Source organism: Nelumbo lutea, chromosome 4 (genome assembly GCF_056320005.1).
Source record: "Nelumbo lutea isolate HS-2025 chromosome 4, American lotus-T2T, whole genome shotgun sequence".
In the NCBI taxonomy this organism is placed as follows: Eukaryota; Viridiplantae; Streptophyta; class Magnoliopsida; order Proteales; family Nelumbonaceae; genus Nelumbo; species Nelumbo lutea.
Genome location: NC_142687.1, coordinates 51,147,929 through 51,174,719, shown reverse-complemented (window position 1 = coordinate 51,174,719; position 26,791 = coordinate 51,147,929). Strand labels below are relative to the sequence as shown.

Genomic DNA, 26,791 nt, shown 5'->3' with positions numbered 1-26,791 from the left:
ACTTTCCTCCCTTGGTAACCGTGCACAAACTCCCACGTGAGCGGAGTTATTCCTTTCCAGATCATCCGCAGCCCCGGATAGATGCAATAATATCATGGGGCCCACAATGCACGACGATTGCCAAAAGCCCGGTTTTGCACCATTCCCATTCAGTAATGACGATCGTGCCGCAAATGGTCCGAGTATCCGGCGTGTTGTTTCTAGTTGTCTCGCCGAAACGACATATGGAATTTGCAAATAGTATATCAAAAATAAAATATTAATAAAATTGGGGTGCAACACGAGGACTTCCTTGGAGGTCACCAATCTTAGTACTACTCTCGCAAGAACTCTTAACTTCGGAGTTCAAATGGGATCCGATGCTTTAGTGCTGGTATGATCGCACCCATTTTCTTCTTACTCGCTTAAATCTTTGTGCACTCACTATCTTGCTGCGCTCCATTAATTCTTTCAGACTTGAAAAAATGGTGTATGCAACTTTCCTCCCATGGTAACCGTGCACATGCTTCCACGTGAGCGGAGTTATTCCTTTCCAGATCTGCCGCAGCCCCGGATAGATGCAATAATATCGCGGGGCCCACAATGCACGACGAATGCCAAAAGCCCGGTTTTGCACCGTTCCCATTTAGTTATGACGATCGTGCCGCAAATGGTATGAGTATCCAGCGCGTTGTTTCCAGTTGTCTCGCCGAAACGACATATGGAATTTGCAAATAGTATATCAAAAATAAAATATTAATAAAATTGGGGTGCAACACGAGGACTTCCCAGGAGGTCACCAATCCTAGTACTACTCTTGCCCAAGCATGCTTAACTTCGGAGTTCTGATGGGATCCGGTGCATTAGTGCTGGTATGATCGCACCCGTTTGCTTTTTGCTCGCTTAAATCTTTATGCACTCACTATCTTGTTCCCCTCCATTAATTATTTCAGACTTGAAAAAACGGTGTATGCAACTTTCCTCCCTCGGTAACCGTGTACAAGCTTCCACGTGAGCGGAGTTATTCATTTCCAGATCTGCCGCAGCCCCGGATAGATGCAATACTATCGCGGGGCCCACAATGCACGACGAATGCCAAAAGCCCGGTTTTGCACCGTTCCCATTCAGTAGTGACGATCGAACCGCTAATGCTCCGAGTATCCGGCGCGTTGTTTCCAGTTGTCTCGCCGAAACGACATATCGAATTTGCAAATAGTATATCAAAAATAAAATATTAATAAAATTGGGGTGCAACACGAGGACTTCCTAGGAGGTCACCAATCTTAGTACTACTCTCGCCAAGAACGCTTAACTTCGGAGTTCAAATGGGATCCGATGCATTAGTGCTTGTATGATCGCACCCATTTTCTTCTTGCTCGCTTAAATCTTTATGCACTCACTATTTTGCTCCCCTCCATTAATTATTTCAGACTTGAAAAAACGGTGTATGCAACTTTCCTCCCTTGGTAACCGTGCACAAGCTTCCACGTGAGTGGAGTTATTCCTTTGTAGATCTGCCGTAGCCCCAGATAGATGCAATAATATCATGGGGCCCACAATGCACGACGATTGCCAAAAGCCCGGTTTTGCACCGTTCCCATTCAGTAATGACGATCGTGCCTTAAATGGTCCGAGTATCCGGCGTGTTGTTTCTAGTTGTATCGCCGAAATGACATATGGAATTTCCAAATAGTATATCAAAAATAAAATATTAATAAAATTGGGGTGCAACACGAGGACTTCGTAGGAGATCACCAATCTTAGTACTACTCTCGCCAAGAACGCTTAACTTCGAAGTTCAAATGGGATCCGATGCATTAGTGCTGGTATGATCGCACCCATTTTCTTCTTGCACGCTTAAATCTTTATGCACTCACTATTTTTCTCCCCTCCATTAATTCTTTCAGACTTGAACAAACGGTGTATGCAACATTCCTCCCTTGGTACCCGTGCACAAGCTCCCACGTGAGCGGAGTTATTCATTTCCAGATCTGCCGCAGCCCCGGATAGATGCAATAATATCACGGGGCCCACAATCCACGATGAACGCCCAAATCCCAGTTTGCACCGTTACCATTCAGTAATGACGATCGAACCGTAAATGCTCCGAGTATCCGGCGCGTTGTTTCCAGTTGTCTCGCCGAAACGACATATGGAATTTGAAAATACTATATCAAAAATAAAATATTAATAAAATTGGGGTGCAACACGTGGACTTCTTAGGAGGTCACCAATCTTAGTACTACTCTCGCCAAGAACGCTTAACTTCGGAGTTCAAATGGGATCCGATGCATTAGTGCTTGTATGATCGCACCCATTTTCTTCTTGCTCGCTTAAATCTTTATGCACTCACTATTTTTCTCCCCTCCATTAATTCTTTCAGACATTAAAAAACGGTGTATGCAACTTTCCTCCCTTGGTACCCGTGCACAAGCTCCCACGTGAGCGGAGTTATTCATTTCCAGATCTGCCGCAGCCCCGGATAGATGCAATAATATCGCGGGGCCCACAATCCACGACGAACGCCCAAATCCCGGTTTTCCACCGTTCCCATTCAGTAATGACGATCGAACCGCAAATGCTCCGAGTATCCGGCGCGTTGTTTCCAGTTGTCTCGCCGAAACGACATATGGAATTTGAAAATAGTATATCAAAAATAAAATTTTAATAAAATTGGGGTGCAACACGAGGACTTCCTAGGAGTTCACCAATCCTAGTACTACTCTCGCCCAAGCACGCTTAACTTCGGAGTTCTGATGGGATCCGGTGTATTAGTGCTGGTATGATCGCAACCGATTGCTTCTTGCTCGCTTAAATCTTTATGCACTCACTATCATGCTCCCCTCCATTAATTCTTCAGACTTGAAAAAACGGTGTATGCAACTTTCCTCCCTTGGTACCCGTGCACAAGCTCCCACGTGAGCGGAATTATTCATTTCCAGATCTGCCGCAGCCCCGGATAGATGCAATATTATCGCGGGGCCCATAATGCACGACGAACACCCAAAGCCCGGTTTTGCACCTTTCCCATTCAATAGTGACGATCGAACCGCAAATGCTCCGAGTATCCGGCGCGTTGTTTCCAGTTGTCTCGCCGAAACGACATATGGAATTTGCAAATAGTATATCAAAAATAAAATATTAATAAAATTGGGGTGCAACACGAGGACTTCGTAGGAGATCACCAATCTTAGTACTACTCTCGCCAAGAACGCTTAACTTCGGAGTTCAAATGGGATCCGATGCATTAGTGCTGGTATGATCGCACCCATTTTCTTCATGCACGCTTAAATCTTTATGCACTCACTATTTTTCTCCCCTCCATTAATTCTTTCAGACTTGAACAAACGGTGTATGCAACATTCCTCCCTTGGTACCCGTGCACAATCTCCCACGTGAGCGGAGTTATTCATTTCCAGATCTGCCGCAGCCCCGGATAGATGCAATAATATCGCGGGGCCCACAATCCATGATGAACGCCCAAATCCCAGTTTGCACCGTTACCATTCAGTAATGACGATCGAACCGTAAATGCTCCGAGTATCTGGCGCGTTGTTTCCAGTTGTCTCGCCGAAACGACATATGGAATTTGAAAATGGTATATCAAAAAAAAATATTAATAAAATTGGGGTGCAACACGTGGACTTCCTAGGAGGTCACCAATCTTAGTACTACTCTCGCCAAGAACGCTTAACTTCGGAGTTCAAATGGGATCCGATGCATTAGTGCTTGTATGATCGCACCCATTTTCTTCTTGCACGCTTAAATCTTTATTTACTCACTATTTTGCTCCCCTCCATTAACTCTTTCAGACTTGAAAAAACGGTGTATGCAACTTTCCTCCCTTGGTACCCGTACACAAGCTCCCACGTGAGCGGAGTTATTCCTTTCCAGATCTGCCACAGCCCCGGATAGATGCAATAATATCGCGGGGCCAACAATCCACGATGAACGCCCAAATCCCGGTTTTGCACCGTTCCCATTTAGTAATGACGATCGAACCGTAAATGCTCCGAGTATGCGGCGCGTTGTTTCCAATTGTCTCGCCGAAACGACATATGGAATCTGAAAATAGTATATCAAAAATAAAATATTAATAAAATTGGGGTGCAACACGAGGATTTCCTAGGAGTTCACCAATCCTAGTACTACTCTCGCCCAAGCACGCTTAACTTCGGAGTTCTGATGGGATCCGGTGTATTAGTGCTGGTATGATCGCACCCGTTTGCTTCTTGCTCGCTTAAATCTTTATGCACGCACTATCTTGCTCCCCACCATTAATTCTTTCGGACTTGAAAAAATGGTGTATGCAACTTTCCTCCCTTGGTAACCGTGCACAAACTCCCACGTGAGCGGAGTTATTCCTTTCCAGATCTGCCGCAGCCCCGGATAGATGCAATAATATCACAGGGCCCACAATGCACGACGAATGCCAAAAGCCCGGTTTTGCACCATTCCCATTCAGTAATGACGATCGTGCCGCAAATGGTCCGAGTATCCGGCGTGTTGTTTCTAGTTGTCTCGCCGAAACGACATATGGAATTTGCAAATAGTATATCAAAAATAAAATATTAATAAAATTGGGGTGCAACACGAGGACTTCCTTGGAGGTCACCAATCTTAGTACTACTCTCGCAAGAACGCTTAACTTCGGAGTTCAAATGGGATCCGATGCATTAGTGCTTGTATGATCGCACCCATTTTCTTCTTGCACGCTTAAATCTTTATGCACTCACTATTTTGCTCCCCTCCATTAATTCTTTCAGACTTGAAAAAATGGTGTATGCAACTTTCCTCCCATGGTAACCGTGCACAAGCTTCCACGTGAGCGGAGTTATTCCTTTCCAGATCTGCCGCAGCCCCGGATAGATGCAATAATATCGCGGGGCCCACAATGCACGACGAATGCCAAAAGCCCGGTTTTGCACCGTTCCCATTTAGTTATGACGATCGTGCCGCAAATGGTATGAGTATCCGGCGCGTTGTTTCCAGTTGTCTCGCCGAAACGACATATGGAATTTGCAAATAGTATATCAAAAATAAAATATTAATAAAATTGGGGTGCAACACGAGGACTTCCCAGGAGGTCACCCATCCTAGTACTACTCTTGCCCAAGCATGCTTAACTTTGGAGTTCTGATGGGATCCGGTGCATTATTGCTGGTATGATCGCACCCGTTTGCTTTTTGCTCGCTTAAATCTTTATGCACTCACTATCTTGTTCCCCTCCATTAATTATTTCAGACTTGAAAAAACGGTGTAAAACGGGTGCGATCATACCAGCACTAATCCACCGGATCCCATCAGAACTCCGAAGTTAAGCGTGCTTGGGCGAGAGTAGTATTAGGATGGCTGACCTCTTGGGAAATCCTTGTGTTGCAACCCAATTTTGTTAATATTTTATTTTTGATACACTATTTGCAAATTCAATATGTCATTTCGGCGAGACAACTGGAAACAACACGCCGGATTCTCGGACCATTTGCGGCACGACCGTCATTACTGAATGGGAACGGTGCAAAACCAAGCTTTTGGCATTCGTCGTGCTTTGTGGGCGCCGCGATAGTATTGCATCTATCCGGGGCTGCGACAGATCTGGAAAGGAATAACTCCGCGCACGTGAGAGTTTGTGCACGTTTACCAAGGGAGGAAGTTGCATACACCATTTTTTCAATTCTGAAAGAATTAATGGAGGGGAGCAAGATAGTGAGTGCATAAAGATTTAAGCGAGCAAGAAGCAAACGGCTGCGATCATACCAGAACTAATGCACCGGATCCCATCAGAACTCCAAAGAAAAGTGTGCTTGGGTGAGAGTAGTACCAGGATGGTTGACCTCCTGGGAAGTCCTCGTTTTGCATCCCAATTTTATTAATATTTTTTTTTTGATATACTATTTGCAAATTCCATATGTCGTTTCGGCGAGACAACTAAAAACAACGCGCCGGATATTCAGACCATTTGCGGCACGATCGTCATTCCTGAATGGGAACGGTGCAAAACCAGGCTTTTGGCATTCGTCGTGCATTGTGGGCCCCGCGATAGTATTGCATCTATCTAGGGCTGCGGCAGATCTGGAAAGGAATAACTCCGCTCACGTGGGAGCTTATGCACGGTTACCAAGGGAGGAAAGTTGCATACACCGTATTTTCAACTCTAAATGTATTAATGGAGGGAAGCAAGATAATGAGTGCATATAGATTTAAGCGAGGAAGAAGCAAACGGGTGCGATCATACCAGCACTAATCCACCGGATCCCATTAGAACTCCGAAGTTTAGCGTGTTTGGGTGAGAAAGTTTTAGGATGGGTGACCTCCTGGGAAGTCCTTGTATTGCGCCCCAATTTTATTAATATTTTATTTTTGATATATTATTTGCAAATTACATATGTCGTTTCGGCGAGACAACTGGAAACAACGCGCCGGATTCTCGGATCATTTGCGGCACGACCGTCATTACTGAATGGGAACGGTGCAAAACCGGGCTTCTGGCATTTGTCGTGCATTGTGGGCCCCATGATAGTATTGCATCTATCCGGGGCTGCGACAGATCTGGAAAGGAATAACTCCACTCACGTGGAAGCTTGTGCAAGGTTACGAAGGGAGGAAAGTTGCATACACCGTTTTTTATAGTCTGAAAGAATTAATGGGGGGGAGCAAGATAGTGAGTGCATAAAGATTTAAGCGAGCAAGAAGCAAACGGCTGCGATCATACCAGCACTAATGCACCGGATCCCATCAGAACTCCGAAGTTAATTGTGTTTGGGCGAGAGTAGTATTCGGATGGGTGACCTCTTGGGAAATCATCGTTTTGCAACCCAATTTTATTACTATTTTATTTTTGATATATTATTTGCAAATTCCATATCTCGTTTCGGCGAGACAACTGGAAACAACGCGTAGGAAACTTGGACCATTTGTGACACGATCGTCAATACTGAATTGGAACGGTGCAAAACCTGGCTTTTGGCATTCGTCGTGCATTGTGGGCCCCACGATAGTATTGCATCTATCCGGGGTTGCGGCAGATCTGGAAAGGAACAAATCCGCTCACGTGGGAGCTAGTGCACGGTTACGAAGGGAGGAAAGTTCGATTCACCATTTTTTCAAGTCTGAAAGAATTAATGCAGGGGAGCAAGATAGTTAGTGCATAAAGATTTAAGCGAGCAAGAAGCAAACTGGTCCGATCATACCAGCACTAATCCACCGGATCCCATCGGAACTCCGAAGTTAAGAGTGCTTGGGCGAGAGTAGTATTAGGATGGCTGACCTCCTGGGAAATCCTTGTGTTGCAACCCAATTTTATTAATAATTTATTTTTGATATACTATTTGCAAATTCCATATGTCGTTTCGGCGAGACAACTAGAAACAACGCGCCAGATACTCGGACAATTTGCGGCACGATCGTCACTACTGAATGAGAACGCTGCAAAATCGGCCATTTGGCATTCGTTGTGCATTGTGGGCCCCGTGATAGTATTGCATCTATCCGGGGCTGCGACAGATCTGGAAAGGAATAACTCCGCTCACGTGGAAGCATGTGCACAGTTACCAAGGGAGGAAAGTTGCATACACCGTTTTTTCAAGTCTGAAAGAATTAATGGGGGGAGCAAGATAGTGATGCATAAGGATTTAAGCGAGCAAGAAACAAACGGTTGCGATCATACCAGCACTAATGCACTGGATCCCATCAGAACTCCGAAGTTAAGTGTGTTTGGGCGAGTAGTATTTGGATGGGTGACCTCCTGGGAAGTCCTCGTGTTGCACCCCAATTTAATTAATATTTTATCTTTGATATACTATTTGCAAATTCCATATGTCGTTTCGGCGAGACAACAGGAAACAACGCGCTGGATTCTCGGACCATTTGCGGCACGATCGTCATTACTGAATGGGAACGGTGCAAAACCGGACTTTTGGCATTCGTCGTGCATTGTGGGCTCCGCGATAATATTGCTTCTATCCGGGGCTGCGACAGATCTGGAAAGGAATAGCTCCGCTCACGTGGAAGCATGTGCACAGTTACCATGGGAGGAAAGTTGCATACACCGTTTTTTCAAGTCTGAAATAATTAATGGGGGGAGCAAGATAGTGAGTGCATAAAGATTTAAGCGAGCAAGAAGCAAACAGTTGCGATAATACCATCACTAATACACCGGATCCCATCAGAACTCCGAATTTAAGTGTGCTTGGGCAAAAGTAGTATTATGATGCGTGACCTCCTGGGAAATCATCGTGTTGCAACCCAATTTTATTAATATTTTATTTTTGATATATTATTTGCAAATTCCATATGTCCTTTCGGCGAGACAACTGGAAACAACGCGCCGGATTCTTGGACCATTTGCGGCACGACCGTCATTACAAAATGGAAACGGTGCAAAATTGGGCTTTTGGCTATCGTCGTGCATTGTGGGCCCCATGATAGTATTGCATCTATCCGGGGTTGCGACAGATCTGGAAAGGAATAACTCCACTCACATGGAAGCTTGTGTACGGTTACCAACGGAGGAAAGTTGCATACACCATTTTTTCAATTCTGAAACAATTAATGGGGGGGAGCAAGATAGTGAGTGCATAAAGATTTAAACGAGCAAGAAGCAAACGGTTGTGATCATACCAGCACTAATGCACCGGATCCCATCAGAACTCTGAATTTAAATGTGCATGGGCGAGAGTAGTATTACGATGGGTGACCTCCTGGGAAGTCCTCGTGTTGCACCCCAATTTTATTAATATTTTATCTTTGATATACTATTTGCAAATTCCATATGTCGTTTCGGCGAGACAACAGGAAACAACGCGCTGGATTCTCGGACCATTTGCGGCACGATCGTCATTACTGAATGGGAACGGTGCAAAATCGGACTTTTGGCATTCGTCGTGCATTGTGGGCTCCGCGATAATATTGCTTCTATCCGGGCTGCGACAAATCTGGAAAGGAATAACTCAGCTGACGTTGAAGCTTGTGCACGGTTACCAAGGGAGGAAAGTTGCATACACCATTTTTTCAAGTCCGAAATAATTAATGGGGGGGAGCAAGATAGTGAGTGCATAAAGATTTAAGCGAGCTAGAAGCAAACAGTTGCGATCATACCAGCACTAATGCACCGGATCCCATCAGAACTCCGAAGTTAATTGTGCTTGGGCGAAAGTAGTATTATGATGGGTGATCTCCTAGGAAATCATCGTGTTGCAACCCAATTTTATTAATATTTTATTTTTGATATATTATTTGCAAATTCCATATGTCGTTTCGGCGAGACAACTGGAAACAACACGCCGGATTCTCGGACCATTTGCGGCACGACCGTCATTACTGAATGGGAACGGTGCAAAACCATGCTTTTGGCATTCGTCGTGCATTGTGGGCGCCGCGATAGTATTGCATCTATCCGGGGCTGCGACAGATCTGGAAAGGAATAACTCCGCGCACGTGGAGGCTTGTGTACGGTTACTAAGGGAGGAAAGTTTCATACACCATTTTTTCAAGTCTGAAAGAATTAATGGGGGGAGCAAGATAGTGAGTGCATAAAGATTTAAGCGAGCAAGAAACAAACATTTGCGATCATACCAGCACTAATGCACCGAATCCCATCAGAATTCTGAAGTTAAGTGTGCTTGGGAGAGAGTCGTATTAGGAAGGGTGACCTCCTGGGAAATCATCGTGTTGCAACCCAATTTTATTAATATTTTATTTTTGATATATTATTTGCAAATTCCATATGTCGTTTCGGCGAGACAACTGGAAACAACGCACCGGATTCTCGGACCATTTGCGGCACGACCGTCATTACTGAATGGGAATGGTGCAAAACCAAGCTTTTGGCATTCGTCGTGCATTGTGGGCGCTGCGATAGTATTGCATCTATCCGGGGCTGCGACAGATCTGGAAAGGAATAACTCCGCTCACGTGGAGGCCTGTTTACGGTTACTAAGGGAGGAAAGTTGCATAAACCATTTTTTCAAGTCTGAAAGAATTAATGGGGGGGAGCAAGATAGTGAGTGCATAAAGATTTAAGCGAGCAAGAAGCAAACGGTTGCGATCATACTAGCACTAATGCACCGGATCCCATCTGAACACCGAAGTTAAGTGTGCTTGTGCGAGAGTAGTACAAGGATGGGTGACCTTCAGGGAAGTCCTCCTGTTGCACCCCAATTTTATTAACATTTTATTTTTGATATACTATTTGCAAATTCCATATGTAATTTCGGCAAGACAACTGGAAACAACACGCCGGATACTCGGACCATTTGCGGTACGATCGTCATTACTGAATGGGAACGGTGCAAAACCGGGCTTTTGGCATTCATCGTGGATTGTTGGCCTCGCGATTGTATTGCATCTATCCGTGGCTGCGGCAGATCTGGAAAGGAATAACTCCGCTCACGTTGGAGCTTGTACACGTTTACCAAGGGAGGAAAGTTGCATACACCGTTTTTTATAGTCTGAAAGAATTAATGGGGGGGAGCAAGATAGTGAGTGCATAAAGATTTAAGCGAGCAAGAAGCAAACGGCTGCGATCATACCAGCACTAATGCACCGGATCCCATCAGAACTCCGAAGTTAATTGTGTTTGGGCGAGAGTAGTATTCGGATGGGTGACCTCTTGGGAAATCATCGTTTTGCAACCCAATTTTATTACTATTTTATTTTTGATATATTATTTGCAAATTCCATATCTCGTTTCGGCGAGACAACTGGAAACAACGCGTAGGAAACTTGGACCATTTGTGACACGATCGTCAATACTGAATTGGAACGGTGCAAAACCTGGCTTTTGGCATTCGTCGTGCATTGTGGGCCCCACGATAGTATTGCATCTATCCGGGGTTGCGGCAGATCTGGAAAGGAACAAATCCGCTCACGTGGGAGCTAGTGCACGGTTACGAAGGGAGGAAAGTTCGATTCACCATTTTTTCAAGTCTGAAAGAATTAATGCAGGGGAGCAAGATAGTTAGTGCATAAAGATTTAAGCGAGCAAGAAGCAAACTGGTCCGATCATACCAGCACTAATCCACCGGATCCCATCGGAACTCCGAAGTTAAGAGTGCTTGGGCGAGAGTAGTATTAGGATGGCTGACCTCCTGGGAAATCCTTGTGTTGCAACCCAATTTTATTAATAATTTATTTTTGATATACTATTTGCAAATTCCATATGTCGTTTCGGCGAGACAACTAGAAACAACGCGCCAGATACTCGGACAATTTGCGGCACGATCGTCACTACTGAATGAGAACGCTGCAAAATCGGCCTTTTGGCATTCGTTGTGCATTGTGGGCCCCGTGATAGTATTGCATCTATCCGGGGATGCGACAGATCTGGAAAGGAATAACTCCGCTCACGTGGAAGCATGTGCACAGTTACCAAGGGAGGAAAGTTGCATACACCGTTTTTTCAAGTCTGAAAGAATTAATGGGGGGAGCAAGATAGTGATGCATAAGGATTTAAGCGAGCAAGAAGCAAACGGTTGCGATCATACCAGCACTAATGCACTGGATCCCATCAGAACTCCGAAGTTAAGTGTGTTTGGGCGAGTAGTATTAGGATGGGTGACCTCCTGGGAAGTCCTCGTGTTGCACCCCAATTTAATTAATATTTTATCTTTGATATACTATTTGCAAATTCCATATGTCGTTTCGGCGAGACAACAGGAAACAACGCGCTGGATTCTCGGACCATTTGCGGCACGATCGTCATTACTGAATGGGAACGGTGCAAAACCGGACTTTTGGCATTCGTCGTGCATTGTGGGCTCCGCGATAATATTGCTTCTATCCGGGGCTGCGACAGATCTGGAAAGGAATAGCTCCGCTCACGTGGAAGCATGTGCACAGTTACCAAGGGAGGAAAGTTGCATACACCGTTTTTTCAAGTCTGAAATAATTAATGGGGGGAGCAAGATAGTGAGTGCATAAAGATTTAAGCGAGCAAGAAGCAAACAGTTGCGATAATACCATCACTAATACACTGGATCCCATCAGAACTCCGAATTTAAGTGTGCTTGGGCAAAAGTAGTATTATGATGCGTGACCTCCTGGGAAATCATCGTGTTGCAACCCAATTTTATTAATATTTTATTTTTGATATATTATTTGCAAATTCCATATGTCCTTTCGGCGAGACAACTGGAAACAACGCGCCGGATTCTTGGACCATTTGCGGCACGACCGTCATTACAAAATGGAAACGGTGCAAAATTGGGCTTTTGGCTATCGTCGTGCATTGTGGGCCCCATGATAGTATTGCATCTATCCGGGGTTGCGACAGATCTGGAAAGGAATAACTCCACTCACATGGAAGCTTGTGTACGGTTACCAACGGAGGAAAGTTGCATACACCATTTTTTCAATTCTGAAACAATTAATTGGGGGGAGCAAGATAGTGAGTGCATAAAGATTTAAACGAGCAAGAAGCAAACGGTTGTGATCATACCAGCACTAATGCACCGGATCCCATCAGAACTCTGAATTTAAATGTGCATGGGCGAGAGTAGTATTACGATGGGTGACCTCCTGGGAAGTCCTCGTGTTGCACCCCAATTTTATTAATATTTTATCTTTGATATACTATTTGCAAATTCCATATGTCGTTTCGGCGAGACAACAGGAAACAACGCGCTGGATTCTCGGACCATTTGCGGCACGATCGTCATTACTGAATGGGAACGGTGCAAAATCGGACTTTTGGCATTCGTCGTGCATTGTGGGCTCCGCGATAATATTGCTTCTATCCGGGCTGCGACAAATCTGGAAAGGAATAACTCAGCTGACGTTGAAGCTTGTGCACGGTTACCAAGGGAGGAAAGTTGCATACACCATTTTTTCAAATCCGAAATAATTAATGGGGGGGAGCAAGATAGTGAGTGCATAAAGATTTAAGCGAGCTAGAAGCAAACAGTTGCGATCATACCAGCACTAATGCACCGGATCCCATCAGAACTCCGAAGTTAATTGTGCTTGGGCGAAAGTAGTATTATGATGGGTGATCTCCTAGGAAATCATCGTGTTGCAACCCAATTTTATTAATATTTTATTTTTGATATATTATTTGCAAATTCCATATGTCGTTTCGGCGAGACAACTGGAAACAACACGCCGGATTCTCGGACCATTTGCGGCACGACCGTCATTACTGAATGGGAACGGTGCAAAACCATGCTTTTGGCATTCGTCGTGCATTGTGGGCGCCGCGATAGTATTGCATCTATCCGGGGCTGCGACAGATCTGGAAAGGAATAACTCCGCGCACGTGGAGGCTTGTGTACGGTTACTAAGGGAGGAAAGTTTCATACACCATTTTTTCAAGTCTGAAAGAATTAATGGGGGGAGCAAGATAGTGAGTGCATAAAGATTTAAGCGAGCAAGAAACAAACATTTGCGATCATACCAGCACTAATGCACCGAATCCCATCAGAATTCTGAAGTTAAGTGTGCTTGGGAGAGAGTCGTATTAGGAAGGGTGACCTCCTGGGAAATCATCGTGTTGCAACCCAATTTTATTAATATTTTATTTTTGATATATTATTTGCAAATTCCATATGTCGTTTCGGCGAGACAACTGGAAACAACGCACCGGATTCTCGGACCATTTGCGGCACGACCGTCATTACTGAATGGGAACGGTGCAAAACCAAGCTTTTGGCATTCGTCGTGCATTGTGGGCGCTGCGATAGTATTGCATCTATCCGGGGCTGCGACAGATCTGGAAAGGAATAACTCCGCTCACGTGGAGGCCTGTTTACGGTTACTAAGGGAGGAAAGTTGCATAAACCATTTTTTCAAGTCTGAAAGAATTAATGGGGGGGAGCAAGATAGTGAGTGCATAAAGATTTAAGCGAGCAAGAAGCAAACGGTTGCGATCATACTAGCACTAATGCACCGGATCCCATCTGAACACCGAAGTTAAGTGTGCTTGTGCGAGAGTAGTACAAGGATGGGTGACCTTCAGGGAAGTCCTCCTGTTGCACCCCAATTTTATTAACATTTTATTTTTGATATACTATTTGCAAATTCCATATGTAATTTCGGCAAGACAACTGGATACAACACGCCGGATACTCGGACCATTTGCGGTATGATCGTCATTACTGAATGGGAACGGTGCAAAACCGGGCTTTTGGCATTCATCGTGGATTGTTGGCCTCGCGATTGTATTGCATCTATCCGTGGCTGCGGCAGATCTGGAAAGGAATAACTCCGCTCACGTTGGAGCTTGTACACGTTTACCAAGGGAGGAAAGTTGCATACACCATTTTTTCAAGTCTGAAAGAATTAATGGGCGGGAGCAAGATAGTGAGTGCATAAAGATTTAAGCGAGCAAGAAGCAAACAGATGCGATCATACCAGCATTAATGCAACGGATCCCATCAGAACTCCGAAGTTAAGTGTGCTTGGGCGAGAGTAGTATTAGGATGGGTGACCTCCTGGGAAATCATCGTGTTGCAACACAATTTTATTAATATTTTATTTTTGATATATTATTTGCAAATTCCATATGTCCTTTCGGCGAGACAACTGGAAACAACGCGTCGGGTTCTCGGACCATTTGCGGCACGACCATCATTACTGAATGGGAACGGAGCAAACCGGGCTTTTGGCATTCGTCGTGCATTGTGGGCCCCGCGATAGTATTGCATTTATCCAGGGCTGCGACAGATCTGGAATGGAATAACTCTGCTCACGTGGGAGCTTGTGCACGGTTACTAAGGGCGGAAAGTTGCATACACCGTTTTTTCAGTTCTGAAAGAATTAATGGGGGGGGAGCCAGATAGTGAGTGCATATAGATTTATGCGAGCAAGAAGCAAACGGTTGCGATCATACCAGCACTAATGCACCGGATCCCATCAGAACTCCGAAGTTAAGTGTGCTGGGGCTAGAGTAGTATTAGGATGGGTGACCTCCAAGGAAGTCCTCCTGTTGCACCCCAATTTTATTAATATTTTATTTTTGATATACTATTTGCAAATTCCATATGACGTTTCGGCGAGACAACTGGAAACAACGTGCCGGATTGTCAGACAATTTGCGGCACGATCGTCATTACTGAATGGGAACGGTGCAAAACCGGGCTTTTGGCATTCGTCGTGCATTGTGGGCCCCGTGATAGTATTGCATATATCCGGGGATGCGGCAGATATAGAAAGGAATAACTCCGCTCACGTGGGAGCTTGTGCACGGTTACGAAGGGAGGAAAGTTGCATACACCATTTTTTCAAGTCTGAAAGTATTAATGGAGGGGAGCAAGATAGTGAGTGCATAAAGATTTAAGCAAGCAAGAAGCAAACGGGTGCGATCATACCAGCACAAATCCACCGGATCCCATCAGAACTCCGAAGTTAAACGTGCTTGGGCGAGAGTAGTATTAGGATGGCTGACCTCCTGGGAAATCCTTGTGTTGCAACCCAATTTTGTTAATATTTTATTTTTGATATAGTATTTGCAAATTCAATATGTCATTTCGGCGAGACAACTGGAAACAACGCGCCGGATACTCGGACCATTTGCGGTTCGATCGTCATTACTGAATGGGAACAGTGCAAAATCGGGCTTTTGGCATTCGTCGTGCATTGTGGGCCCCGTGATTGTATTGCATCTATCCGTTGCTGCGGCAGATTTTGAAAGGAATAACTCCGCTCAAGTGAAAGTTTGTGCACGTTTACCAAGGGAGGAAGTTGCATACACCGTTTTTTCAATTCTGAAAGAATTAATGGAGGGGAGCAAGATAGTGAGTGCATAAAGATTTAAGCGAGCAAGAAGCGGACGGGTGCGATCATACCAGCACTAATGCACCGGATCCCATCAGAACTCCAATGATAAGTGTGCTTGGGCGAGAGTAGTACCAGGATGGTTGACCACCTGGGAAGTCCTCGTTTTGCACCCCAATTTTATTAATATTTTATTTTTGATATACTATTTGCAAATTCCATATGTCGTTTCGGCGAGACAACTGAAAACAACGCGCCGGATATTCGGACCATTTGCGGCACGATCGTCATTACTGAATGGGAACGGTGCAAAGCCAGGCTTTGGGCATTCGTCGTGCGTTGTGGGCCCCGTGATAGTATTGCATCTATCCAGGGCTGCGGCAGATCTGGAAATGAATAACTCCGCTCACGTGGGAGCTTATGCACGGTTACCAAGGGAGGAAAGTTGCATACACCGTATTTTCAACTCTAAATGTATTAATGGAGGGAAGCAAGATAGTGAGTGCATAAAGATTTAAGCGAGGAAGAAGCAAACGGGTGCGATCATACCAGCACTAATCCACCGGATCCCATTAGAACTCCGAAGTTTAGCGTGTTTGGGTGAGAAAGTATTAGGATGGGTGACCTCCTGGGAAGTCCTTGTATTGCACCCCAATTTTATTAATATTTTATTTTTGATATATTATTTGCAAATTACATATGTCGTTTCGGTGAGACAACTGGAAACAACTCGCCGGATTCTCGGATCATTTGCGGCACGACCATCATTACTGAATGGGAACGGTGCAAAACCGGGCTTCTGGCGTTTGTCGAGCATTGTGGGCCCCATGATAGTATTGCATCTATCCGGGGCTGCGACAGATCTGGAAAGGAATAACTCTGCTCACATGGAAGCTTGTGCAAGGTTACGAAGGGAGGAAAGTTGCATACACCGTTTTTTCTAGTCTGAAAGAATTAATGGGGGGGAGCAAGATAGTGAGTGCATAAAGTTTTAAGCGAGCAAGAAGCAAACGGCTGCGATCATACCAGCACTAATGCACCGGATCCCATCAGAACTCCGAAGTTAATTGTGCTTGGGCGAGAGTAGTATTAGGATGGGTGACCTCCTTGGAAATCATCGTGTTGCAACACAATTTTATTAATATTTTATTTTTGATATATTATTTGCAAATTCCATATGTCGTTTCGGCGAGACAACTGGAAACAACACGCCGGATTCTCGGACCATTTGCGGCACGACCGTCATTACTGAATGGGAATGGTGCAAAACCGGGCTTTTGGCATTCGTCGTGCATTGTTGGCCCTGCGATAATATTGCATCTATCCGGGGCTGCGACAGATCTGGAAAGGAATAACTCCGCTCACGTGGGAGCTTGGGCACGGTTACCAAGGGAGGAAAGTTGCATACACCGTATTTCAACTCTGAATGTATTAATGGAGGGGAGCAAGTTAGTGAGTGCATAAAGATTTAAGCGAGCAAGAAGCAAACGGGTGCGATCATACCAGCACTAATCCACCGGATCCCATTAGAACTCCGAAGTTTAGCGTGTTTGGGTGAGAAAGTATTAGGATGGGTGACCTCCTGGGAAGTCCTTGTGTTGCACCCCAATTTTATTAATATTTTATTTTTGATATATTATTTGCAAATTACATATGTCGTTTCGGCGAGACAACTGGAAACAACGCGCCGGATTCTCGGACCATTTGCGGCACGACCGTCATTACTGAATGGGAACGGTGCAAAACCGGACATCTGGCATTTGTCGTGCATTGTGGGCCCCAAGATAGTATTGCATCTATCCGGGGCTGCGACAGATCTGGAAAGGAATAACTCTGCTCACGTGGAAGCTTGTGCAAGGTTACGAAGGGAGGAAAGTTGCATACACCGTTTTTTCTAGTCTGAAAGAATTAATGGGGGGGAGCAAGATAGTGAGTGCATAAAGTTTTAAGCGAGCAAGAAGCAAACGGCTGCGATCATACCAGCACTAATGCACCGGATCCCATCAGAACTCCGAAGTTAATTGTGCTTGGGCGAGAGTAGTATTAGGATGGGTGATCTCCTTGGAAATCATCGTGTTGCAACACAATTTTATTAATATTTTATTTTTGATATATTATTTGCAAATTCCATATGTCGTTTCGGCGAGACAACTGGAAACAACGCGCCGGATTCTCGGACCATTTGCGGCACGACCGTCATTACTGAATGGGAATGGTGCAAAACCGGGCTTTTGGCATTCGTCGTGCATTGTTGGCCCTGCGATAATATTGCATGTATCCGGGGCTGCGACAGATCTGGAAAGGAATAACTCCGCTCACGTGGGAGCTTGGGCACGGTTACCAAGGGAGGAAAGTTGCATACACCGTATTTCAACTCTGAATGTATTAATGGAGGGGAGCAAGTTAGTGAGTGCATAAAGATTTAAGCGAGCAAGAAGCAAACGGGTGCGATCATACCAGCACTAATCCACCGGATCCCATTAGAACTCCGAAGTTTAGCGTGTTTGGGTGAGAAAGTATTAGGATGGGTGACCTCCTGGGAAGTCCTTGTGTTGCACCCCAATTTTATTAATATTTTATTTTTGATATATTATTTGCAAATTACATATGTCGTTTCGGCGAGACAACTGGAAACAACGCGCCGGATTCTCGGACCATTTGCGGCACGACCGTCATTACTGAATGGGAACGGTGCAAAACCGGACATCTGGCATTTGTCGTGCATTGTGGGCCCCAAGATAGTATTGCATCTATCCGGGGCTGCGACAGATCTGGAAAGGAATAACTCTGCTCACGTGGAAGCTTGTGCAAGGTTACGAAGGGAGGAAAGTTGCATACACTGTTTTTTCAAGTCTGAAAGAATTACTGGGGGGGAGCAAGATAGTGAGTGCATAAAGATTTAAGCGAGCAAGAAGCAAACGGCTGCGATCATACCAGCACTAATGCACCGGATCCCATCAGAACTCCGAAGTTAATTATGCTTGGGCGAGAGTAGTATTAGGATGGGTGACCTCCTGGGAAATCATCGTGTTGCAACACAATTTTATTAATATTTTATTTTTGATATATTATTTGCAAATTCCATATGTCGTTTCGGCGAGACAACTGGAAACAACGTGCCGGATTTTCGGACCATTTGCGGCACGACCATCATTACTGAATGGGAATGGTGCAAAACCGGGCTTTTGGCATTCGTCGTGCATTGTTGGCCCTGCGATAGTATTGCATCTATCCGGGGCTGCGACAGATCTGGAAAGGAATAACTCCGCTCACGTGGAAGCTTGTGCATGGTTACCAAGGGAGGAAAGTTGCATACACCGTTTGTTCAAGTCTGAAAGAATTAATGGGGGGGAGCAGGATAGTGAGTGCATAAAGATTTAAGCGAGCAAGAGGCAAACGGGTCCGATCATACCAGCACTAATCCACCGGATCCTATCAGAACTCCGAAGTAAAGTGTGCTTGGGCGAGAGTAGTATTAGGATGGCTGACCTCCTGGGAAATCCTTGTGTTGAAATCCAATTTTATTAATATTTTATTTTTGATATACTATTTGCAAATTCCATATGTCATTTCGGCGAGACAACTGGAAACAACGCGCCGGATACTCGGACCATTTGCGGTACGATCGTCATTACTGAATGGGAACGGTGCAAAACCGGGCTTTTGGCATTCGTCATGCATTGTGGGCCCCATGATTGCATTGCATCTATCTGTGGCTGCGGCAGATCTGGAAAGGAATAACTCCGCTCACGTGGGAGCTTGTGCACGTTTACCATGGGAGGAAAGTTGCATACACCGTTTTTTCAAGTCTGAAAGAATTAATGGGTGGGAGCAATATAGTGAGTGCATAAAGATTTAAGCGAGCAAGAAGGAAACAGTTGCGATCATACCAGCTCTAATGCACCGGATCCCATCAGAACTCCGAAGTTAAGTGTGCTTGGGCGAGAGTAGTATTAGGATGGGTGACCTCCTGGGAAATCATCGTGTTGCTACCCAATTTTTTTAATATTTTATTTTTGATATATTATTTGCAAATTCCATATGTCGTTTCGGCGAGACAACTGGAAACAACTCGCCGGATTCTTGGACCATTTGCGGCACGACCGTCATTTCTGAATGAGAACGGTGCAAAACTAGGCTTTTTGCATTCGTCGTGCATTGTGGGCGCCGCGATAGTATTGCATCTATCCGTGGCTGCGACAGATCTGGAAAGGAATAACTCCGCTCACGTGTAAGCTTGTGTACGGTTTCTAAGGGAGGAAAGTTGCATACACCGTTTTTTCAATTCTGAAAGAATTAATGGGGGGGAGCAAGATAGTGAGTGCATAAAGATTTAAGCGAGCAAGAAGCCTACGGTTGCGATCATACCAGCAATAATGCACCGGATCCCATCAGAACTCCGAAGTTAAGTGTGCTTGTGCGAGAGTAGTACTAGGATGGGTGACCTCCAGGGAAGTCCTCCTGTTGCACCCCAATTTTATTAATATTTTATTTTTGATATACTATTTGCAAATTCCATATGTCGTTTCGGCGAGACAACTGGAAACAACGCGCCGGATACTTGGACCATTTGCGACACGATCGTCATTACTGAATGGGAACGATGCAAAACCGGGCTTTTGGCATTCATCGTGCATTGTGGGCCCCGCGATAGTATTGCATCTATCTGGGGTTGCAGCAGATCTGGAAAGGAATAACTCCGCTCACGTGGGAGCTAGTGCACGGTTACGAAGGGAGGAAAGTTGGATACACCGTTTTTTCAAGTCTGAAAGATTTAATGGAGGGGAGCAAGATAGTGAGTTTAGATGAACTCAGAGTTATGAACCTAGCAGAATGCAGTCCTGCAACCGGCTGAACACAGATCAGAACTTCAAATTTGAGTTTCAGATCTGAAAACTCACATGCTATTCTTTCATTGTTTTCTTTTTATTTTCTTTATGTATTTTTTTTTAAATAAATCTAAAACAAAATACAGCAATGCAACCAAAATCTTTTTGGATGAGTGTAGGTTTGATTGATGAATGCAATTCAGATCTGAACTCATTTTGAGATTTATTTATTTATTTTTTTTTTAGAACCAAAAGAGGAAGAGAAATTTTATTTGCATAAGCTACATTAAAACTGAAACTAAGGATGGAACAATCAAGTATCAAGAGAAGAAACATGGCTCCATCAATGTAGCCCTTGATGGAGTATACACTTATTGGAATGTAGTACACACGGCTGCACACACCCATTCAGATCTGCTAGACTTTCTATTCATGCACAACTGAAATCTGAGCTATCTAACTTGAAAAAAAAAATTTCAAAGATCAGCCCAGGACAATTCACAATGCCTATTTAGTAATGTTAATTGTAATACAAACCTGTTCAAAACCTGCCCTGGTTCAGTCTTGTTGTAGCAGGTCTGCTATAGTAGCCCTGCTATAGGTCTGAACTCTAATAGAAAAATGGTGTGGAAGTGCCACTTTGCATGAAATCTCTTGAGGCATAAAAAATTCTCAGATTAAATATACTTTTCTTCAACCAAATCAGCTCAGATAGATCGGAGTACATGTTATTTAATACAGCAAAGTATGCCCTGTATCCTGCTCTGTTCACAACCCCAGTTCAGATCTAGGTGATTGCAGATCCAAATTTCTTCAACCATGACTATCCAATTGTTTTTGTGAGATAGCAGATTTTTTTGTAGGGTGTATTGGGGTGACGATAACCCCCAATTATCCTTTAAATTTACATCAGTTCAGGTCTGAGTTCAAGAGAACTCAGATCTGAACTGTTGCAGATCTGCTGCAGCAGAACTCAGATCTGAACTCAGATCTGAGTTCTAATCCGAATCCTTGGTTTCCATTCTTTCGGTTATATGGTTCTCTCTCTCTCTCTTTTTTTTTTCACTATCTAAATATATATATATATATTTTTTCTTTTTGTAATGAAAGAAAAGAATAATAAAGGGCTGAGAACAGATTTTTTTTTTCTGAGTATTGCAGTTCTGCTATAGCAGAGTTCAGGTCTGAACTCAAGTCTGAGTTCGGATCTGAAATCTCAATTTCCTTACCTTCAGTTATTTCTACCAAATTGTTTTTGGAGAATAGCAGAAGTGCCCTAGGATGAATTGGGGTGGTGATGACACCCAATTCCCCTCAAAATTGCAACAGTTCAGATATGAGTTCCTCAAATCTGAATTCTGATCCGAATTCTCAATTGCTCCTCAAGTTGTTCAAAAGATCTCTTTTTTTTTTCTTTTCATTTTATATATATATATTTTTCTTTTTGTAATGGAAAAAGAAATAAAAGTCTGAAACACAAGCAATTCTTTTCGGCTGAGTGCTGCAGATTTGAAATCTGCTGATCTGAGTGCCGAATGCAACTCAGATCTACAACACTCATGTTTATGTGAATTTTTTCCTTTTTTTTTTTCTTTTTGAAGGGAACAACACCAAGATTGAATAGAAATCAAATATGCCTTTATTAAAATGAAACTGAAACCAGAAAAAGAAAGTAATCTACTTAAGAAAGAAGAATCATAACTACAGTAGTACAGCAGTTGCAGTCCAAGCTGAAATGAAAAAGTTAGCAAATTAACCCAACTATGAATGCAATGCTGAATGAGATCAGATTAAGAATGCTCAATGTTTCCTAATATTGCTTCTATAAATCCCCAACAACGGCACCAAAAACTTCATGTGTGGCTCATTGTGACACTAGCAAGTGCACTAGCCGTTCAAGTAATAAAGTAGAGAGTGAAGTATCGTTCCCAAGAGGATTTAGGAAACAATTACCAATACTAAATTGAGCACTTCTTATCTGATCAACAAATAAATCAAAACTCTAATGAAAGCTAAGAAATCCTAAATTAAAATCTATCTAAATCATTGGTCCAATTGCCTTCAAATCAGGTTAGAAGAGTAAGCAGTAAATGTCAATCTCAGAATTCAGCAATCTATCAATTTGGATTATTCGAATAAATCATGATTGAGACTTGGTTTGGTGAAACCCCAAGGTCATGAACAGCCTCTCTCAAGCGCATGTTCATCCTATGCATGAGTGACGGTTCTTCTATCTCTAGCAAAAATCTAATCCCCATGCATGCATTTCTTCAAACACTTCTAAGGCATCAATTCAAATCTGAATTGATCACCAACTGAATTGTGCAAGTTATCTCTAACCTTGCACTCAATTCAGTTCTTGAATAGTAGATCTGAATTCCTAGAGTCTCTCTCAAGCACTCTAGGAATTCCAAACTGTAGATTAATTCCGCCAATCTGAAAATTGCAGATCTGAATTCTCTTTCAAGCAATTCAGATCTTGCAATCTCAGATCTGAGTTTTGAAGGTTAGTTGGCCAAATTACTCTACAATAACACCCTTATTCAAGAAACTTCAAGTATAATTCATGACCATTTGAATGAATCAAAAAGAATTAGATTGTTGAACTGAAATTTTACAAGCTGAAATACATCAAGGAAGAATGGAAACAAGGAGAAAGAAGAAAGAAAATATAACAAAGAAACTGAATTCAAATCAAAAGAGAATGAAACTACAAATGATTTATTACAAAAGATCTTTGAATCACAAACCCTCAATTCGAACTCACCTTCTTCTTCTAGTTTGCTTGTCTTGAACTTCCTTCAGCCCTTCTTCTTCTTCTTCCTTGCGCCTAGCCTTCTTCTCTTCTCTTCTCTCAAGGTGGCCGAACCTCTAAGAGTGGGAGAGCCTTCCTCTCAAGCAATTTAACACCTCTCCCCCCTCCTAGAGGCCTCCTTATATAGTTTTTCAAGGGGGCTCTTGCCCCTTCTTGAAGCCTCTAGAATGGGGTGTATTACACCCCTCATGAACCTTCTAGAGTGCTCCCTCCTTCTCTTCAAGAAACTTCTAGGAGTTGCCGCCCCTAGCTCCATTTGGGCTGCTATTTGGGCTACAACTTAGCTTGCTTTTGAGCTCATGTGGGATACACTCTAGGCTGTTATTCGGGCTAAAAATGGGCTGGGCCGAAATTTCCTTCTTGCTAGGCTTCTTCCCTTGGGTTTTCCAAAGAGTTAACTTGCACTACTTGGGCTGAATGAAACTCCCTTCCTCTCATGGCTGGGTGGGGCTGAACTTGATAAATTTTGGACTTGCTTTTGCCTTCTTTTTGTTGATTTGGCTCCCCCTGAAATCTTTCTTGCAATCAAGCTAAAATAGGGCAAAATCTAATTAAACTAGCATAAAATTTCATGCAAAAACCTCATAAAATATAGATAAATTGTAGGTTAATCACTCCCCTCCATTAATTCTTTCAGACTTGAAAAAATGGTGTATCCAACTTTCCTCCTTTCGTAACCGTGCACAAGCTCCCACGTGAGCGGAGTTATTCCTTTCCAGATCTGCCGCAACCCCGGATAGATGCAATACTATCACGGGGCCCACAATGCACGACGAATGCCAAAAGCCTGTTTGCACCGTTCCCATTCAGTAATGACGATCGTGTCACAAATGGTCCGAGTATCCAGCGCGTTGTTTCCAGTTGTCTCGCCGAAACGACATATGGAATTTGCAAATAATATATCAAAAATAAAATATTAATAAAATTGGGTTGGAAAATGATGATTTCCCAGGAGGTCACCCATCGTAATACTACTCTGCCTCAAGCACACTCAACATCAGAGTTCTGATGGGATCCAGTGCATTAGTGCTGGTATGATCACAACCGTTTGCTTCTTGCTCGCTTAAATCTTTATGCACTCACTATCTTGCTCCCCCCCATTAATTCTTTCAGACTTGAAAAAATGGTGTATGCAACTTTCCTCCCTTGGTAACCGTGCACAAGCTTCCACGTGAGCAGAGTTATTCATTTCCAGATCTGTCGCAGCCCCGGATAGATGCAATACTATCGCGGGGCCCATAATGCACGACGAATGCCAAAAGCCCGGTTTTGCACCATTCCCATTCAGTAATGATGGTCGTGCCGCAAATGGTCCGAGAATCCGGCACATTGTTTCCAGTTGTCTCACCGAAACGACATATGGAATTTGCAAATAATATATCAAAAATAAAATATTAATAAAATTGGGTTGCAACACAAGGATTTCCCAGGAGATCACCCATCCTAATACTACTCTCGCCCAAACACGCTTAACTTCGGAGTTCTAATTGGATCCGGTGGATTAGTGCTGGTCTGATCGCACCCGTTTGTTTCTTGCTCGCTTAAATCTTTATGCACTCACTATCTTGCTCCCCTCCATTAATACATTCAGACTTGAAAATACGGTGTATGCAACTTTCCTCCCTTGGTAACCATGCACAAACTCACACGTGAGCGGAGTTATTCCTTTCAGATCTGCAGCAGCCCCGGATAGATGCAATACTATTGCGGGGCCCACAATGCACGACGAATGCCAAAAGCCCGGTTTTGCACCGTTCCCATTCAGTAATGACGATCGTGCTACAAATGGTCCGAATATCCGGCGCGTTGTTTCCAGTTGTCTCGCCGAAACGACATATGGAATTTTTAAATAATATATCAAAAATAAAATATTAATAAAATTGGGTTGCAACACAAGGATTTCCCAGGAGGTCACCCATCCTAATACTACTCTCGCCCAAGCACGCTTAACTTCGGAGTTCTGATGGGATCCAGTGGATTAGTGCTGGTATGGTCGCACCCGTTTGCTTCTTGCTTGCTTAAATCTTTATGCACTCACTATCTTGCTCCCCTCCAATAATTCTTTCAGATTTGAAAACATGGTGTATGCAACTTTCTCCCTTGGTAACCGTGCACAAGCTCCCATGTGATAGGAGTTATTCTTTTCCAGATCTGTCGCAGCCCCGGATAGATGCAATACTATCGCGGGGCCCACAATGCACAACGAATGCCAAAAGCCCGGTTTTGCACCGTTCCCATTAAGTAATGACGGTCATGCCGCAAATGGTCCGACAATCCGGCGCATTGTTTCCAGTTGTCTCGCCGAAATGACATATGGAATTTGCAAATCGTATATCAAAAATAAAATATTAATAAAATTGGGGTGCAACACAAGGACTTCCCAGGAGATCACCCATCCTAATACTTTCTCACCCAAACACGCTTAACTTCGGAGTTCTAATGGGATCCGGTGGATTAGTGCTGGTCTGATCGCACCCGTTTGCTTCTTGCTCGCTTAAATCTTTATGCACTCACTATCTTGCTCCCCTCCATTAATACATTCAGACTTGAAAATACGGTGTATGCAACTTTCCTCCCTTGGTAACCGTGCACAAACTCCCACGTGAGCGGAGTTATTCCTTTCCAGATCTGCAGCAGCCCCGGATAGATGCAATACTATCGCGGGGCCCACAATGCACGACGAATGCCAAAAGCCCGGTTTTGCACCGTTCCCATTCAGTAATGACGATCGTGCTGCAAATGGTTCGAATATCCGGCGCATTGTTTCTAGTTGTCTCACCGAAACGACATATGGAATTTGCAAATAGTATATCAAAAATAAATAATTAATAAAATTGGGGTGCAACACGAGGACTTCCCAGGAGGTCACCCATCGTAGTACTACTCTCGCCTAAGCACACTTAACTTCGGAGTTCTGATGGGATCCGGTGCATTAGTTCTGGTATGATTGCACCCGTCCGCTTCTTGCTCGCTTAAATATTTCTGCACTCACTATCTTGCTCCCATCCATTAATTCTTTCAGATTTGAAAAAAACTGTGTATGCAACTTTCCTCCCTTGGTAAACGTACACAAGCTACAATGTGAGCAGAGTTATTCCTTTCTAGATCTGCCGCAGCCACGGATAGATGCAATACTATCACGGGGCCCACAATGCACGACGAATGCCAAAAGCCCGGTTTTGCACGGTTCCCATTCAAAAATGACGATCATGCCGCAAATGGACCGACTATCCGGCGCGTTATTTCCAGTTGTCTCGCCGAAATGATATATGGAATTGGCAAATAGTATATAAAAAATAAAATATTAATAAAATTGGGGTGCAGCAGGGGGACTTCCCTGGAGGTCACCCATCCTAGTACTACTCTCGCCCAAGCACACTTAACTTTGAAGTTCTTATGGGATCCTGTGCATTAGTGCTGGTATGATCGCACCCGTCCGCTTCTTGCTCGCGTAAATCTA

At 43.9% G+C, this 26,791-nt stretch overlaps 8 non-coding genes and 41 pseudogenes across 8 annotated transcripts; 32 read left to right on the top strand and 17 right to left on the bottom strand.

The window, feature by feature from the left end:
- Window positions 1–270: 270 nt before the first annotated feature.
- Window positions 271–387, bottom strand: LOC148856504 (5S ribosomal RNA; annotated as a pseudogene).
- Window positions 388–746: 359 nt separating this feature from the next.
- LOC148856503 (5S ribosomal RNA) lies at window positions 747–865 on the bottom strand. Its single transcript, XR_016098052.1, has one exon. It is a non-coding gene; the product is annotated as a 5S ribosomal RNA (ribosomal RNA).
- Window positions 866–1,224: 359 nt separating this feature from the next.
- Window positions 1,225–1,342, bottom strand: LOC148856502 (5S ribosomal RNA; annotated as a pseudogene).
- Window positions 1,343–1,701: 359 nt separating this feature from the next.
- LOC148856501 (5S ribosomal RNA) lies at window positions 1,702–1,819 on the bottom strand (annotated as a pseudogene).
- A 358-nt stretch (window positions 1,820–2,177) lies between these two features.
- Window positions 2,178–2,295, bottom strand: LOC148856500 (5S ribosomal RNA; annotated as a pseudogene).
- A 359-nt stretch (window positions 2,296–2,654) lies between these two features.
- LOC148856499 (5S ribosomal RNA) lies at window positions 2,655–2,773 on the bottom strand (annotated as a pseudogene).
- Window positions 2,774–3,131: 358 nt separating this feature from the next.
- Window positions 3,132–3,249, bottom strand: LOC148856498 (5S ribosomal RNA; annotated as a pseudogene).
- A 357-nt stretch (window positions 3,250–3,606) lies between these two features.
- LOC148856497 (5S ribosomal RNA) lies at window positions 3,607–3,724 on the bottom strand (annotated as a pseudogene).
- Window positions 3,725–4,083: 359 nt separating this feature from the next.
- On the bottom strand, window positions 4,084–4,202 carry LOC148856496 (5S ribosomal RNA). The gene has a single exon (XR_016098165.1). It is a non-coding gene; the product is annotated as a 5S ribosomal RNA (ribosomal RNA).
- A 359-nt stretch (window positions 4,203–4,561) lies between these two features.
- Window positions 4,562–4,678, bottom strand: LOC148856495 (5S ribosomal RNA; annotated as a pseudogene).
- Window positions 4,679–5,037: 359 nt separating this feature from the next.
- LOC148856494 (5S ribosomal RNA) lies at window positions 5,038–5,156 on the bottom strand. Its single transcript, XR_016097766.1, has one exon. It is a non-coding gene; the product is annotated as a 5S ribosomal RNA (ribosomal RNA).
- An 89-nt stretch (window positions 5,157–5,245) lies between these two features.
- LOC148856493 (5S ribosomal RNA) lies at window positions 5,246–5,364 on the top strand. Its single transcript, XR_016097895.1, has one exon. It is a non-coding gene; the product is annotated as a 5S ribosomal RNA (ribosomal RNA).
- A 358-nt stretch (window positions 5,365–5,722) lies between these two features.
- LOC148856492 (5S ribosomal RNA) lies at window positions 5,723–5,841 on the top strand (annotated as a pseudogene).
- Window positions 5,842–6,200: 359 nt separating this feature from the next.
- LOC148856491 (5S ribosomal RNA) lies at window positions 6,201–6,318 on the top strand (annotated as a pseudogene).
- A 359-nt stretch (window positions 6,319–6,677) lies between these two features.
- On the top strand, window positions 6,678–6,796 carry LOC148856490 (5S ribosomal RNA; annotated as a pseudogene).
- Window positions 6,797–7,155: 359 nt separating this feature from the next.
- On the top strand, window positions 7,156–7,274 carry LOC148856489 (5S ribosomal RNA; annotated as a pseudogene).
- A 357-nt stretch (window positions 7,275–7,631) lies between these two features.
- LOC148856488 (5S ribosomal RNA) lies at window positions 7,632–7,748 on the top strand (annotated as a pseudogene).
- Window positions 7,749–8,106: 358 nt separating this feature from the next.
- LOC148856487 (5S ribosomal RNA) lies at window positions 8,107–8,225 on the top strand (annotated as a pseudogene).
- Window positions 8,226–8,584: 359 nt separating this feature from the next.
- On the top strand, window positions 8,585–8,703 carry LOC148856486 (5S ribosomal RNA; annotated as a pseudogene).
- A 358-nt stretch (window positions 8,704–9,061) lies between these two features.
- Window positions 9,062–9,180, top strand: LOC148856485 (5S ribosomal RNA; annotated as a pseudogene).
- A 358-nt stretch (window positions 9,181–9,538) lies between these two features.
- Window positions 9,539–9,657, top strand: LOC148856484 (5S ribosomal RNA; annotated as a pseudogene).
- A 359-nt stretch (window positions 9,658–10,016) lies between these two features.
- On the top strand, window positions 10,017–10,135 carry LOC148856483 (5S ribosomal RNA; annotated as a pseudogene).
- Window positions 10,136–10,494: 359 nt separating this feature from the next.
- Window positions 10,495–10,613, top strand: LOC148856482 (5S ribosomal RNA; annotated as a pseudogene).
- Window positions 10,614–10,972: 359 nt separating this feature from the next.
- LOC148856481 (5S ribosomal RNA) lies at window positions 10,973–11,091 on the top strand (annotated as a pseudogene).
- Window positions 11,092–11,448: 357 nt separating this feature from the next.
- LOC148856480 (5S ribosomal RNA) lies at window positions 11,449–11,565 on the top strand (annotated as a pseudogene).
- Window positions 11,566–11,923: 358 nt separating this feature from the next.
- Window positions 11,924–12,042, top strand: LOC148856479 (5S ribosomal RNA; annotated as a pseudogene).
- Window positions 12,043–12,401: 359 nt separating this feature from the next.
- On the top strand, window positions 12,402–12,520 carry LOC148856478 (5S ribosomal RNA; annotated as a pseudogene).
- Window positions 12,521–12,878: 358 nt separating this feature from the next.
- On the top strand, window positions 12,879–12,997 carry LOC148856477 (5S ribosomal RNA; annotated as a pseudogene).
- Window positions 12,998–13,355: 358 nt separating this feature from the next.
- On the top strand, window positions 13,356–13,474 carry LOC148856476 (5S ribosomal RNA; annotated as a pseudogene).
- Window positions 13,475–13,833: 359 nt separating this feature from the next.
- LOC148856475 (5S ribosomal RNA) lies at window positions 13,834–13,952 on the top strand (annotated as a pseudogene).
- A 359-nt stretch (window positions 13,953–14,311) lies between these two features.
- LOC148856474 (5S ribosomal RNA) lies at window positions 14,312–14,430 on the top strand (annotated as a pseudogene).
- A 359-nt stretch (window positions 14,431–14,789) lies between these two features.
- On the top strand, window positions 14,790–14,908 carry LOC148856473 (5S ribosomal RNA; annotated as a pseudogene).
- A 359-nt stretch (window positions 14,909–15,267) lies between these two features.
- Window positions 15,268–15,386, top strand: LOC148856472 (5S ribosomal RNA). The gene has a single exon (XR_016098240.1). It is a non-coding gene; the product is annotated as a 5S ribosomal RNA (ribosomal RNA).
- Window positions 15,387–15,744: 358 nt separating this feature from the next.
- On the top strand, window positions 15,745–15,863 carry LOC148856471 (5S ribosomal RNA; annotated as a pseudogene).
- A 359-nt stretch (window positions 15,864–16,222) lies between these two features.
- Window positions 16,223–16,340, top strand: LOC148856470 (5S ribosomal RNA; annotated as a pseudogene).
- A 359-nt stretch (window positions 16,341–16,699) lies between these two features.
- Window positions 16,700–16,818, top strand: LOC148856469 (5S ribosomal RNA; annotated as a pseudogene).
- A 358-nt stretch (window positions 16,819–17,176) lies between these two features.
- Window positions 17,177–17,294, top strand: LOC148856468 (5S ribosomal RNA; annotated as a pseudogene).
- Window positions 17,295–17,653: 359 nt separating this feature from the next.
- On the top strand, window positions 17,654–17,772 carry LOC148856467 (5S ribosomal RNA; annotated as a pseudogene).
- Window positions 17,773–18,130: 358 nt separating this feature from the next.
- On the top strand, window positions 18,131–18,248 carry LOC148856466 (5S ribosomal RNA; annotated as a pseudogene).
- A 359-nt stretch (window positions 18,249–18,607) lies between these two features.
- LOC148856465 (5S ribosomal RNA) lies at window positions 18,608–18,726 on the top strand (annotated as a pseudogene).
- Window positions 18,727–19,085: 359 nt separating this feature from the next.
- LOC148856464 (5S ribosomal RNA) lies at window positions 19,086–19,204 on the top strand (annotated as a pseudogene).
- Window positions 19,205–19,563: 359 nt separating this feature from the next.
- LOC148856463 (5S ribosomal RNA) lies at window positions 19,564–19,682 on the top strand. The gene has a single exon (XR_016098105.1). It is a non-coding gene; the product is annotated as a 5S ribosomal RNA (ribosomal RNA).
- A 359-nt stretch (window positions 19,683–20,041) lies between these two features.
- On the top strand, window positions 20,042–20,160 carry LOC148856462 (5S ribosomal RNA; annotated as a pseudogene).
- Window positions 20,161–24,258: 4,098 nt separating this feature from the next.
- Window positions 24,259–24,377, bottom strand: LOC148856461 (5S ribosomal RNA; annotated as a pseudogene).
- Window positions 24,378–24,736: 359 nt separating this feature from the next.
- Window positions 24,737–24,855, bottom strand: LOC148856460 (5S ribosomal RNA; annotated as a pseudogene).
- Window positions 24,856–25,213: 358 nt separating this feature from the next.
- On the bottom strand, window positions 25,214–25,332 carry LOC148856459 (5S ribosomal RNA). The gene has a single exon (XR_016097452.1). It is a non-coding gene; the product is annotated as a 5S ribosomal RNA (ribosomal RNA).
- A 358-nt stretch (window positions 25,333–25,690) lies between these two features.
- On the bottom strand, window positions 25,691–25,808 carry LOC148856458 (5S ribosomal RNA; annotated as a pseudogene).
- A 359-nt stretch (window positions 25,809–26,167) lies between these two features.
- On the bottom strand, window positions 26,168–26,286 carry LOC148856457 (5S ribosomal RNA). Its single transcript, XR_016097630.1, has one exon. It is a non-coding gene; the product is annotated as a 5S ribosomal RNA (ribosomal RNA).
- Window positions 26,287–26,646: 360 nt separating this feature from the next.
- On the bottom strand, window positions 26,647–26,765 carry LOC148856456 (5S ribosomal RNA; annotated as a pseudogene).
- Window positions 26,766–26,791: the final 26 nt, after the last annotated feature.